At 45.0% G+C, this 13,817-nt stretch overlaps 1 pseudogene; it reads right to left on the bottom strand.

Annotated features, from left to right (window-relative positions):
* On the bottom strand, positions 1 to 13,121 carry LOC132515625 (ferritin, mitochondrial-like; annotated as a pseudogene).
* Between the last annotated feature and the right edge of the window lie 696 nt (positions 13,122 to 13,817).

The following is a 13,817-nucleotide window of genomic DNA, read 5'->3' as shown; positions in this document are numbered from 1 at the left end:
TTACCTATATAGCATGGATTGTGACTGGGGGTGGGGCAGAGCAGCAAGAAAGGGGGTTCTGGGGTGCTGTAAGTTTCCATTTCCTGATTTAATCCAAGTCCTGGATCTGCAGTGTGTCCACTTTGTGAGAAATCGTTGAGTCATATATATATATTTTTGGGGGGGGGGGTACCAAATTACTTTATTTGAAGGAATGGTACTAAGGAAAGGACTTGTAGATATTTTGGTACAACTTACAGAAAAGGTAAGGTAACCCAAACATGCATGCACTGCCTTGGTGACCAGGGAAGTCACCCCTGTGGCTACGGGAAGCCAGCCCAAGGCTTGGCTCTCATCATCACTATTTCCCAGGGTGTGCTTGTCTAAGAGATACCGTGCCATGCCAGATTCGGGGGCCCCCATCGTGCGCAAGTTGGCTACGTGGTCACCCAATTCTTTAATGGATTTCACCTGCTCATTCAGATGAGTCTCAATGAAGTCACACCAATGGGGGCCATTTTTCTCAGTGGCCAGTTGGTGCAGTTCCAGTAGTGACTGATTCACACTTTTTCCAAGCGTAGCGCACATTCCATTGCACTCAGCCCATTCTCTCAGTCATCACGGTCTGGTTTCTTGATATCCTGAAGGAAGATTCGGCCACCCCGTTGGTTCTGCAGCTTCATCAGTTTCTCGGCATGTTCCCTCTCCTCACAAGATTGGTGAAGAAAGTATTTGGCAAAGTTCTTCAAAGCCACATCATCGCGGTCAAAATAGTACGACACGGACAGGTAGACGTAGGAGGCGTAGAGCTCCAGGTTGATCTGGTGGTTGATGGCGGCCTCCGAGTCCCGGTGGTAGTTCTGGCGCACCTGCGAGGCGGACGTGGGTCATGGCGGGCGCCTGAGGTGAAACGGTGGCGGTGGCTGCGCGGCGCTGTAACGACAGCGGCGGGGACCTTGGGGCGGTCGGAGGGCGCCGTGAGGTGATGGCGAGGGCTGGCTCTGAGCGGCCGGCCGGAGCGGGGGACGAGCGCCCGGTTCCGTCCAAGCACTGTTGAAGCAAGAAGCCGCGGCGACTCTCCGCGAGGACTGTCGAGTCATATATTTTTTATCTGTGTTCTCTTCTCTATTTATGTTCTCATTCAGTTAAAAGTTTAGTTTAAAGATGTCTGTTCTTGGGCTTCCCTGGTGGTGCACTGGTTGAGAGTCCGCCTGCCGATGCAGGGGACACGGGTTCGTGCCCCGGTCCAGGAAGATCTCACATGCCGCGGAGCGGCTGGGCCCGTGAGCCACAACTACTGAGCCTGCGCGTCCGGAGCCTGTGCTCTGCAACGGGAGAGGCCACAACAGTGAGAGGCCCGCGTACCGCAAAAAAAAAATAATAAAAATAAAGTCTCTTCTTGGGAAAGAATCTGAAAAAGTATATATATATATATTCTTAATAACTTTGCTGTACACCTGAAACATTGTAAATCAACTATACTTACTTCAGTAAAAAACTCTATTCTTTAGTTGCTGGGTGCAATGTTTATATATTCATTACATCAAGTGTGTTAACTGTGCTAGTCACATCTTCTCTGTCCGTACCTATTTCTTATATGCTTGATATGTCAGTTACTGAGAGAAGTGTGTTCAACTTTCCCACCGTAATGGTGGCTTTGTCAGTTTCTTCTCATAGATGCGTACATATTTGCTTTGTATATCTTGAGGCTATATTATTAGATACATATAAGTTCAGAATTGTTATCTCCTCCTGGTAAACTGGATTTAAAAAAAATCACTGTGTAGTAGTCCTCTTTATTGCTTTTTGCTTTAATGTCTATTTTGTCTGATTTTTTGGGATAATTTTCTGTTTCTGAATTAAGTTATTTACTTTTGCTATGTTGGGTCTTCGTTTCTGTGTGAGGGCTTTCTCTAGTTGTGGCAAGCGGGGGCCACTCTTCATCGCGGTGCGTGGGCCTCTCACTATCGCGGCCTCTCTTGTTGCGGAGCACAGGCTCCAGACGCGCAGGCTCAGTAGTTGTGGCTCATGGACTCAGTTGCTCTGTGGCATCTGGGATCCTCCCAGACCAGGGCTCGAACCCGTGTCCCCTGCATTAGCAGGCAGATTCTCAACCACTGCGCCACCAGGGAAGCCCTTGTCCGATGTTTAATAAGCTATTTCAGCTTTCTCTTGGCCACTACTTCGTGGTTTACCTTTTTCTATATTTTCAAATTTTTAGTGTCCTTATGTTTTGGAAGCACCTCTTGTGAATAGCATAGAGAAGAATTATTTTTTAAAAAATCTGGCCCAACAGTGGTTTTTTTTTTTGGCCACACCACGCGGCATGCAGGATCTGAGTTCCCCGAACACCCGCCCCCTGCAGTGGAAGTGCGGAGCCTCAACCACTAGACCACCAGGGAGGTCCCCAACAATGTTTTCTTTTAACTAGCATTTTTCTTCTGACTCCCATTGTTGCAGCTGAGAATTTAGTCATCTAATTGTTATTCCTTTGTAGGTGATTTTTTTTTTCTCCTGCTTTGGCTGCTTCTAAAACTTTTCCTTTCCTCCGGTGTTTTGCACTGCAAATCCATGATTTGTGGATTTATTTCCTTCCTTCCTTCCTTCTTTCCTTTTAATCTGCTGGGATTTATTAGAATTTCTGGATTTGAGCCTTGGTATGTTTCAACAATTCTGGCAAATTCTCATCCATTATCTTTTCAAATATTGCTTCTTCCTCATTCCCTCTTGTCTCTCCTTCCAGATAATGTAATTTACCTCCTTTTGTTATATGTTTCATATCTCTTGACCTCTCTTTTTCCATTTTTTTGTTTTGTTTTGTTTGTTTTGGGTTTTTTTGCTTTTTTGGTTTTTTTTTTTTGCGGTACGCGGGCCTCTCACTGTTGTGGCCTCTCCCGTTGCGGAGCACAGGCTCCGGACGCGCAGGGTCAGAGGCCATGGCCCACGGCCCAGCCGCTCCGCGGCATGTGGGATCTTCCCGGACCGGGGCACGAACCCGCGTCCCCTGCATCGGCAGGCGGACTCTCAACCACTGCGCCACCAGGGAAGCCCTGTTACATATTAATTTTACTTTAAAGTGTTTTATTCTTTTTCAAATCTTTTTGTTGTATGCACATGTTTATTTATTTAAATATACCAAACATATGTGTTTTTTATGTTTTTTTTAAAATTTTTATTTTATATTGGAGTATAGTTGGTTAACAATGTTGTGTTAGTTTCAGGTGTACAGCAAAGTGATTCAGTTACACATATATATGTAACTATTCTTTTTCAAATTCTTTTCCCACTTAGGTTGTTACACAGTATTGAGCAGAGTTCCCTGTGCTATACAGTAGGTCCTCACTGGTTATCTATTTTAAGTATAGCAATGTGTGTCTGATAATTCTCAAATCCAAAGTCTGCAGTTCTGTCTCTGCTGTCTATGGTTCCTGCTGTTTTTGTTTATGGTGCTTTGTTTCCCTGTGTGGTTTTTGCTTGGGAAGTGTTCATTTTCCTTTATTTTGTTAATTCTATAGGATTCTTTGAGGTTCAGACTGAGTTTGAGCTCTTCCCAGAGAGGGTTTACACTACTTCTGAAAGTCACCTGAGGGGCCCTATCATTCTAAGACCTGAGTGGTTGTGTGTGTTACCAGTTTCAGAGTTCAGTGCAGGAAATAGAAACCACTCAGTGTATTTTAAGCAGAAAGGGGTTTAAAACAGGAAATTAGGTGCTTATAAAATCACTGGAAAAACTGGAGGTGTGGTAAATCAGGAAACCTCCCCTGGAACTATTGAGTTGAAGACCACATCAATGTAGTTTTGATTCAGGCATAAGGAAGCCAGGGTTAGGAGGCCACTGCTGCTGCGGCTGTTACCATAATGACCATATCTACCCACAAAGCTGCTGATAAAACCCTGAAATGCTGAGTCTGGCCACTGCCAATCTTTTACACTCCTCGTCATGACCTTGGTTGCCAGCGGAACAACAGTCTTGGCCTCAATTCCAGCTACCAAATCTCATGCAGGTCCATGCAGTTGGGAGAACCTAATTCATGTCTAGAGCCTAGCTGCAAAAGAGCACCAGAAATTAGGCTTTTACGTTCCAGCCTCTACAATACAGGAGTTGAAAAGCGAGCAGAGTCCGTTGATCATGACCTGCTCAGAGCTACTGGGTAGCTTCTCACCGCTCTGCAGCCTCTCAGTTCTTGTTACCCTTTTGTCAGCCTGTGCCTAGTGTATCTTTTCCATCCCTGTATTTTGAACCTGTGTGAGACACTATTCACTGGCTACGGAACATTCATTTCGAAATCCCTTATCTCTTGTCTGCCTTTACTAAATAAGCTGGGGTGACCTCCCCTCTTGCCAGCTGACAACAGTTTTTTGTTTTTTGTTTTTTTTGCGGTACACGGGTCTCTCACTGTTGTGGCCTCTCCCGCTGCAGAGCACAGGCTCCGGACGCGCAGGCTCACGGCTCACGGGCCTAGCCGCTCCGCGGCATGTGGGATCCTCCCGGACCGGGGCACGAACCCATGTCCCCTGCATCGGCAGGTGGACTCTCAACCACTGCGCCACCAGGGAAGCCCTGACCACAGTTTTGATTACTGAAACACCAGCAGAAGTCTGTTGAGAACTCTGGGAAGGTTTTTGCTTTTCCTGAAAGAGGAAGCCATGGGACCAGTGTTGTTTTTTTCCCATTCCTGCTTTCAGTGTGGATGTAATGCCTAAAGCCTTGGCAGCCATCCTGTGACCATGAAGAAAAGGCCAAGAGAACTGCTGAGATACCACCCCTACGCTGACGAACCAACACCAGCAGCCACGTGCTTCCAGACTTCTACAAGAAAAACAAACCCACTTTGTTAGCCACTGTAGTTGGTGTTTCTGTTATTTGTATTCAAAAGCAGTTCCAGCTAACATATAACTTTCTTTTCATGTGTGTCTTCTGTGAATAACGTATCAATTTGGTTGTCGTTAATCTGAAAGTCTCTATTTTTAATGTCACCTTCATCTTCTTTGCTGTCGTTTACATAAATTTTATTTTATTGAAGTATGGTTGCTTTACAATGTCCTATTAGTTTCAGGTGTACAGCACAGTGATTCAGTTATACATACATATATACATATATATTATTTTTCAGATTCTTTTCTCTTATAGGTTATTACAAAATATTGGGTAGAGTTCCCTGTCCTTGTTGGCTCTCTATTTTATATATAGTGGTGTGTATATGTTAATCCCAACCTCCTAATTTATCCCTACCCCCCTTTCCCCTTTGGTAACCATACATTTGTTTTCTATGTCTGTGGGTCTATTTCTGTTTTGTAAATAAGTTCATTTGTATCTTTTTTTTTTTTTTTAGATTCCACATATAAGCAATATCATATATTTGTCTTTGTCTGGCTTACTTCATTTTGTGTGATGATCTCTACGTCTATCCATGTTGCTGCAAATGGCACTATTTCATTCTTTTTTATGGCTGAGTAATATTCCATTGTGTGTATGTATGTATGTATGTGTGTGTGGGGGGGTGTATCTCACATCTTCTTTATCCATTCATCTGTCATCTGTCAGTGGACATTTAAGTTGCTTCCATGTCTTGGCTATTGTAAATAGTGCTGCAATGAACTTTGGGGTGCATGCATTTTTTCTAATTATAGTTTTCTTCAGATATATGCCCAGGAGTGGGATTGCTGGGTCATATGGTAGTTCTATTTTTAGTTTTTTAAGGAACCTCCATACTGTTCTCCATAGTGGCTGTACCAATTTACATTCCCACCGGCAGTGCAAGAGGGCTCCTTTTTCTCTACACCTTTTCCAGCATTTATTATTTGTAGACTTTTTGATGATGGCCATTCTGACCAGAGTGAGGTGATACCTCATTGTAGTTTTGATTTGCATTTCTCTAATTATTAGTGATGTTGAGCATTTTTTCATGTACCTGTTGGCTATCTGTGTGATTTCTTTTTTTTTTTTCTTTTCTTTTTTTTTTCTTTTTTTTGTGGTACACGGGCCTCTCACTGTTGTGGCCTCTCCCGTTGCGGAGCACAGGCTCCGGACACGCAGGCTCAGCGGCCATGGCTCACGGGCCCAGCCGCTCCGCGGCATGTGGGATCTTCCTGGACTGGGGCACGAACCCGTGTCCCCTGCATCGGTAGGCGGACTCTCAACCACTGTGCCACCAGGGAAGCCCTATCTGTGTGATTTCTTTGGAGAAATGTCTGTTTAGGTCTTCTGCCCATTTTTTATTGGGTTGTTTTTTTGTTATTGAGCTGTATGAGCTCCTTGTATATTTTGGAAATTAATCCCTTGTTGGTTGAATCATTTGCAAATATTTTCTCCCATTCTGTAGGTTATCTTTTTGTTTTATTTATGGTTTCCTTTGCTGTGCAAAAGCTCAAATTTCCTTAGGTCCCATTTGTTTATTTTTGTTTTTATTTCCATTTCTCTAGGAGGTGGATCTAAAAAGATATTGCTGCAATTTCTGCCAAAGAGTGTAAATGGGAATTTAATTCATACCCCTTGTGATTACTGGAATGTTTTGACTTATTCTTGCTATCTTATTTTATGTTTGCTTTTTACCATGATTTTTCATATTAAATTTCTCCTCTTACCATTTCTTGGATTGATCACTCTCTTAAAGTTTCATTTTCTTTTTCTTCAAGTGTTTTAGAAGGTGTACATCCAATTTCTACCGTCCCACTTGGGACAAGTTTCCAATCGATTTTCTTTTTGTGCTGTAGTTTGAATACCTTCTACTTACCTGTTTTTATGTTCACATTACGATCCTTTCTTTTGCAGTATCCAATCTGCTTTCAATCTCCTAAAATTTTTTCTTTCAGATATAGCATTTTTCAGGTCTAAGATTTCCATTTGGCTCCTTTTTAGTGTTTCTATATTGCTCCTAAAAAGTCATCCCTATACCTTCACCCATTATATCCCTCTTTTCCTGTCAAATCTTTAACATATTTATAATAATTAGTTTTGAGTCTTCGCTAATTCTAGTGTCTGGCTCTTCTGTGGGTCTGCCTTTTTCTCTTGATTATGGGATGCAGTCTCCTGCTTCTTTGCGTGTCTCATAAATTCTGATCGTACGCTGAACATTATGGGTGATACATTATGACAGACACATAGTTTCTGTCAACTTCCTCTGAAAGGTGATGAACTTTGTTCTAGAAGGCCGTTAAATTACTGGCAGATAAACTTGGTCCTGTGGCAGCTTAGCTCTAGGCTTTGTTAGGGTATGTTTATTTCAGTTTTGCCCTCAGTGCCTTCATTTTGTGTGATGATCTCTACGTCTATCCATGTTGCTGCAGATGGCACTATTTCATTCTTTTTTATGGCTGAATAATATTCCATTGTGTGTATGTATGTGTGTGTGTGTGTGTGTGTGTGTGTATACGGGCCTCACTTCTAAAACATGGCCTTTCTGGGGTTTTAGTATAAAGCCCAAGGGGTTTACCAAACACCTTGAACTGGGGTGGACTTGAATTCCAAATTCTGAGTCTGCAGTCGGGCAGCTGCTGAAATCTCTGCTCAGTCCTCTGCCTCTCCGCTTGGCACTTTCAACTGGGCTCCTTGGAGGCATGACCCATACATACCTGGTTCAGCAGTCAGCCCAGGCTTGAAGGGTGATTTGTACACAGATCTGGGAGCTTCCTCCTTTCAGGATCTGCCCTCCCTCAATTCCCAGCTACTCTGGCAGCCCTTAAATCCAGCTTCTGTCTTTTCAGCCCTGTAAGATGAGGTGGACCACCCCGAGATTCCTTCCGTCTAGGGCACTGTGTCTTCACCTAGTTGTTTGTTATGTTTTTCCCGAGTTTCTAACTCTCAATAGCTTCTGTGCTATTACCCGAGGTGGAACTTACCCTCTAGATTTTTTTTCTTTTGAGACTGGAACAGCAAGCTTTATTCAGTGGGCAAAGAATGGAGAAGCGGGAACCTACTTCAGACATCGTCTCCTATCCTCTAGATTTTTTTTTTAATTCCCATGCCACTCTCTATATTCTACAGCTTAATTTTTAATGGTTTCCTAGGGAGCCTGACACTTCTCATTTATTTATTTAGGCTGTGCCGGGTCTTAGTTGCGGCACACGGGATCTTTTAGTTGCGGAATGCGGACTTCTTAGTTGCGGCACGCGTGCGGGACCTAGTTCCCCGACCAGGGATCAAACCTGGGCCCCCTGCATTGGGAGCGTGGAGTCTTACCCACTGGACCTCCAGGGAAGCCCCTCCTCTAGATTTTTAATGTACACTAATAGTATTCAATAATATCCAGAATTAATCAATTCTATCCTCTCCTCCCAAAAGACCAAAACCTGAGTCTGTTTTCACTTCCCTTCTCATTCTCCTTTTCCTTGAATTAATCCGGGATCTTAGTTCTCTATTATTATTCATTTTTTAGCTATGCATAAAAACTATTTAAACTTCACTATAAGCTGTAATGGCTGCTCTGTTGGCCACTGCCCATTGGATACCATAGCTACCTCCTTCTTGGATTCTTTGTGTCTCGCTATGTGGCAATCCTTGAGAAATTCCTTCAGGGAGCAAATCTGAGAGTGACAGACTTCCTGAGGTTTACATGCCCCAAGTATTTCCGCTGTGACCTTTCACGTGAATGCTAATTTGGCTGAGTAAAGGACTCTGGGTTCAAAGTCCTTTTTTCTTAGAACCTTGATGACATTGCTCCATTTTCCACCAGCATCCTATGTTGCTGGGACTCATATAATTCTTACTTCTTTGAGGGTAATTTTCTGCTTATTTTCCTTTGGAAACGGTGTTGTTTTCTGTTTTTGTTTTTCTCTTGGTATTCTGAAGTTTTGGGAAATGTGTAAGGGTGTGTCTTATTTCCAAGTAAGTCATTTTGTCACCCGAGGGCCCTTTCCATGTGAAGACCTGTATCTTTCTTCAGATCTGGGAAATTTTCTTCCATTATGTTTTAATTATTTCTTTCATGCCACTCTCTGTTCCTGTCTCCTCAGATTCTAAACACCTCTTTACTTTTCTTCTCATTTGCTGTTCCTCGGACTTTTCCCATAATACCTTGGTCTTGTGTCTTGTAATATTGTGTCTGAGGGTTATTTTCACACCTGTTTACTTTGTGAAATCTTGGCATGGGTGCTGGTCTCTGTTTATAGAGTTGTGTGCTCTTCTTGACATTCATTGGTTTTCAAGTGTTCGGTGATTTTTAATCTTAGGCTCCTATTTGTGTTTGAAAACCCCCAATTCTGCTGTCTGTGGATCCAGGCTCTGATCACATGTGCTTGGAAGAGGAGGGTCCGTGCTTCCGACAGGGTGTGCAGTGGGGATGGGTCCTCTTCATCGGGAAGGGCTTTCCGCCCCACCTAGAGACTTCCTGCTGCCTGGGGCCTTGCCTGTCTCTTGGACACTAACGCTCTAGCCTGGAGGCAGACACTCACTGGCACGGGTTTAGTGCAGGGAAGGGAGTGGGAGCCGCTAGCCAGCGGATACTCCGAAAGTGGTTCCCCAGATAATCACCCTGACTACTGCCCCAGGGCTGCTTCCTGTTCCATTTCCATAAACACAGAACTTTCTCAGAACTCTTGGACTGCTTTCACAGAAGTCACTGCCTGTGAATATTTTAGGCTTCCTTTTCCTTTGATCCTATTTCTCCATCAAGCCACACCTATCTACTCTGTATCTTTCATGAATTCCTGGAACAGTCCGGTATGCCAATAGACATTTTGGGTTTTTACTTACAGGTTTCTTTGTGGTTTTTTTCTGGCGGGGGGCCTCGCCGCATGGCTTGTGGGATCTTAGTTCCCCAACCAGGGACTGAACCCAGGCCCACGGCAGTGGGAGCGCGGAGTCCTCACCACTGGACCGCCAGGGAGGTCCCAGGTTTATTCTTGACTTCAGGGGACTCCAGGATATGTTTACCAGGGAGGCAGGAGGCCCACCTGCGTTGGGCCATGGATGGGTCCCCACAGCTCGCCTGCATCACATTCCTGGTTATGGACCACAGGGTAGGGGCTCTGCACCCCTCCGAATAATACAGCGTCTCTTGTCCTGGTTGAGGTTCAAACTTAAAGGAGAAAGACCTGCTGACATCAGGATTTGCAACTGGGAGAGGGGTTGAAAACATATCCTCAACATTAGGCTACAGAAGAAAACCTTTCCATGAAATTCCCACCTAGAACCAGTTACGGGGAAGTGAGGTGATAAATGAGTCCAGAAAAATATACGAGGGCTTCTAAGCCAGCCACAGCTTGCGTCAGGACACAGTGATGTAGAAATAACACAGCAAAGTTTTACGTGCAACTCAGGGTGTGGCATGTATGTATGATTCAGAAAGAATAATATGAGTTTGTATAGCTGGAAATGGGCATTTGGGTGGAGATTAAGCAACGACAGAATTATAATGCACGCTGGGTGGGACGGTAACACCTCTTTTTGCCTGTAAGGCTGTTCAGAGAAAACTCTGTATCCAGAAATCTGTCTTTTTAGGATTACTGAATACATAGAACCATTAAGAATATGATTTAAGAAAAAAAAAAAAAGACATGAATAGAAGATGTCTATAGACTGATGATACTCCAGGTTTTAGAGGAAAACATTGAAAATGAGGATTTGGGGCTTCCCTGGGGGCGCAGTGGTTAAGAATCCACCTGTCAATGCAGGGCACACGGGTTCGAGCCCTGGTCCGGGAAGATCCTACATGCTGCAGAGCAACGAAGCCCGCACGCCACAACTACTGAGCCTGCGCTCTAAAGCCTGCAAGCCACAACTACTGAAGCCCGAGTGCCACAACTACTGAAGCCCATGCGCCTAGAGCCTGTATTCTGCAACAAGAGAAGCCACGGCAATGAGAAGCCCGCAACAAAGAGTAGCCCCCACTCGCCGCAACTAGAGAAAGCCCACGCGCAGCAACAAAGACCCAATGCAGCCAAAAATAAATAAATTTAAAAAAAAAAAAAGAAAGAAAATGAGGATTTCAAGTGTACAGCAAAGTGAATCAGTTATACGTATACATACATCCACTCTTTTTTAGATTCTTTTCCCATATAGGTCATTACAGAGTATTGAGTAGAGTTCCCTGTGCTATACTAGAGGTTCTATTAGTTGTCTATTTTATATATAGTAGTGTATATGTGTCAATCCCAATCTTCCAATTTATCCCTCCCCCCCTTACCCACCGGTAACCATAAATTTATTTTCTACACCTGTAACTCTAATTCTGTTTTGTAGATAAATTCATTTGTAGCCTTTTTTTTTAGATTCCACACATACGTGATATCATATGATACCTGTCTTAGTCTGTCTGACTTACTTCACTCAGTATGATAATCTCTAAGTCCATCCACGTTGCTGCAAATGGCATCATCTTGTTCTTTTTAATGGCTAATATTCCATTGTATATATGTACCACATCTAAATCAACTATAAAACATGACAATTTCAGTTTGGTAAACCAATTTCTTTATGAGATACTCATCAGTAACCAAATAAGTGCCAACCTATTAGCGTTAAAGTGTGCGGATTCTTGCAAAAGGAAAAAACTGAACTGATTCGGCATCCAGTAAGCTTGGAAGAAGAAAAAAAAAAAAACTAGCCTCGAAAACAAAAATAAAAACAGATTTCTGGCTGCTGTCCACAAAATCCTCCCACACAGCTGACTGATGACAGGTTGAACACCTGTTGTGTTACCTGCTCCCACGGCACACCTTTCTTTCCTCAATGAGCCTCTGACGTGCCAAATCAGGATTTTGGTCCCAGTGACAGTGACTTTCTCGCGCGGCTCCGTACAAGTGTCTTTTTTCTTTTCTTCTTTTTCTTTTGGCCATACCACGCGGCATGCAGGATCCTAGTTCCCCAACCAGGGATCGAACCCGCCCCACTCCCACCCCCCGCAGTGGAAGAACGGAGTCCCAACCACTGGACCGTCAGGGAAGTCCCAAGCATCTTTTCTTTTGAACCAGGTCGCTTGGTTGTAAGGCAGATGCTGGTAGCTTCACGCAAGATCTCCGTGTGCCCAGCACCGCCGCTGGCAAAGGGCACGTTTCTGATAACTGGTGACTGTTAACACGGTCAGAGAAATGCAGGAACAGGTTCAATCAGTCAAAGTGGCATCCGCGAGCCACCTCTCAGGCCAAAGCTACCTTGAGTGGGGGGAACACGGCTGCCTGGGGCCTCGATATTGTGCTTTTTTGCACTGACTCTGCTGCGATGCCCAGCAGTTTTCTGCTGTGCCAATTAGGGGGCAGGTGGAAAGTTGAGCTGGAAAGACCAGAAAGGCAGAGCCTGAAACCTTGATGGGAGGATAAAATTGTGGCAGTGCTTGCAGAAGAGCCACCTGGGTAAATGGACTGTTGTCTCTGGAAGGCGGTTGTCATAATTCGTATTGAAATGACGCACGGGGCTCGGAGAAGCCTCCCTGATCCGGCCGCCCAGGCAGTGAGAACTGTGCCCGCGCTATCTTCACCGTTCTGGGATCTTGTGAGCCGGGCCACCTGGGCTCCTGCGAGCCCCAGACGTGTAATTAGAGCCTCCCAGGCCGGGACGATACGCAGACAAGTCTTATCATGCGTGTGGGCTGCTGTGGGTGCGCTGAGCCGGGCTCCCAGGTCTCCCTGAACCTCAGGATCCGGCCCCGGCTTCTGCTTAGCCAAGAGCTGTGATCGGTTACTAGGTAGAAAACTGTGTACAGGACGCTAGTGCCTGCAAGAACCTCAGCACGGCCGAGGAGCTGGCGCAGGCAAAATACAGCTTCCTGTGTGCTGAGCCCAGGGCCGCTCAGAGCTCAGGCCTGACAGACAGACTCATCCTGCCTTACACAGAGGGGTGTGCACAAAAGTCACGCGGTCCCGGGGGAGGCGCTGGGCTAATCCCTCATAACTGCGAAATGAAGAAACATGCAAGAAGCATGTGATTCAGATGTTTATTTGACATGGATCCAAAGTTATTTCCAAGGAATGAAGGTGCTGCCTTTTCCCATCGGGGCACAGAGTTCAAGATGACGAATGCTCGTACGTTCCCAAGGACCAGTCCCTTGGTTATAACCCCTCGGTTCCCCCTCTTACTTTGGTTGGGGGAGGGAGGAGGAGAAGATTTACGTGCCATCATGGATGCTGTTTTAGAGAACTTGCTACGGGTGGGCTTGCTTTGGCTTCCAGGCCATTTGATGGGATCGCAGGGTGAAGGATGACGGCATAGTGGAGGCACGTGTAAGCCCAATGGCCCGCCAGCAGCTCTCTTTCTAGGCAGGGAAAACCTTCCCAACCATCCCCAGCCCCCTCTCCATCCCAAACCCCCCCTTCGGCCCTGCCAGGTGGCCACGGGCCTGAGAAGCAAAGGGCCCTCAAGGGCTGCTCTGATGTGAAAGCATTTCTGCAGGTGCTGGAAAACGTAAACACTATACCTACCTTTGCCACTGAATTCTGGGCAGATCACGTGAAAGCCGAGGTGAGCCTGTCTAAACACGCTCTAGTAACACATCTGGGCTGCTTAGGTAGAAGTATCTTGAAGTTTGATACATTCAAGTGAAAAGCAAGCATGAAAATTCACACCCTCAGATCGCATTAGACATGCTTCAGTTACACTGTTTCGCTTAGTACAATCAGGCTAGCTGATGTCGGATGCACTTGAACCTTCTGCCCTATTCTCTCCTCTCTCTCCTTTCCAAATAAAACACCAAAACTTCTCTTAAAAGGTGTATGATTCACATGTGGAGAGGAAAAGGGTCAGAACGTTTGTCAAATGGTCTAGTCTGCAATGCAAACCAGTCTCTGAGTGTATCTTAGTTAGACCTAAGCTTATTTTCCTAAAAACAAGAATCCACACCACCACCATGCCCCCCATTCCCAAGCGTTAGTACTGGATTGGAAACTCACAGTTTGCCTCCTGGTTT

Source organism: Lagenorhynchus albirostris, chromosome 2, assembly GCF_949774975.1.
Source record: "Lagenorhynchus albirostris chromosome 2, mLagAlb1.1, whole genome shotgun sequence".
Lineage (NCBI taxonomy): Eukaryota > Metazoa > Chordata > Mammalia > Artiodactyla > Delphinidae > Lagenorhynchus > Lagenorhynchus albirostris.
The sequence above is the reverse complement of the archived record's forward strand: the minus strand, read 5'-3'. Positions and strand labels throughout refer to the sequence as shown.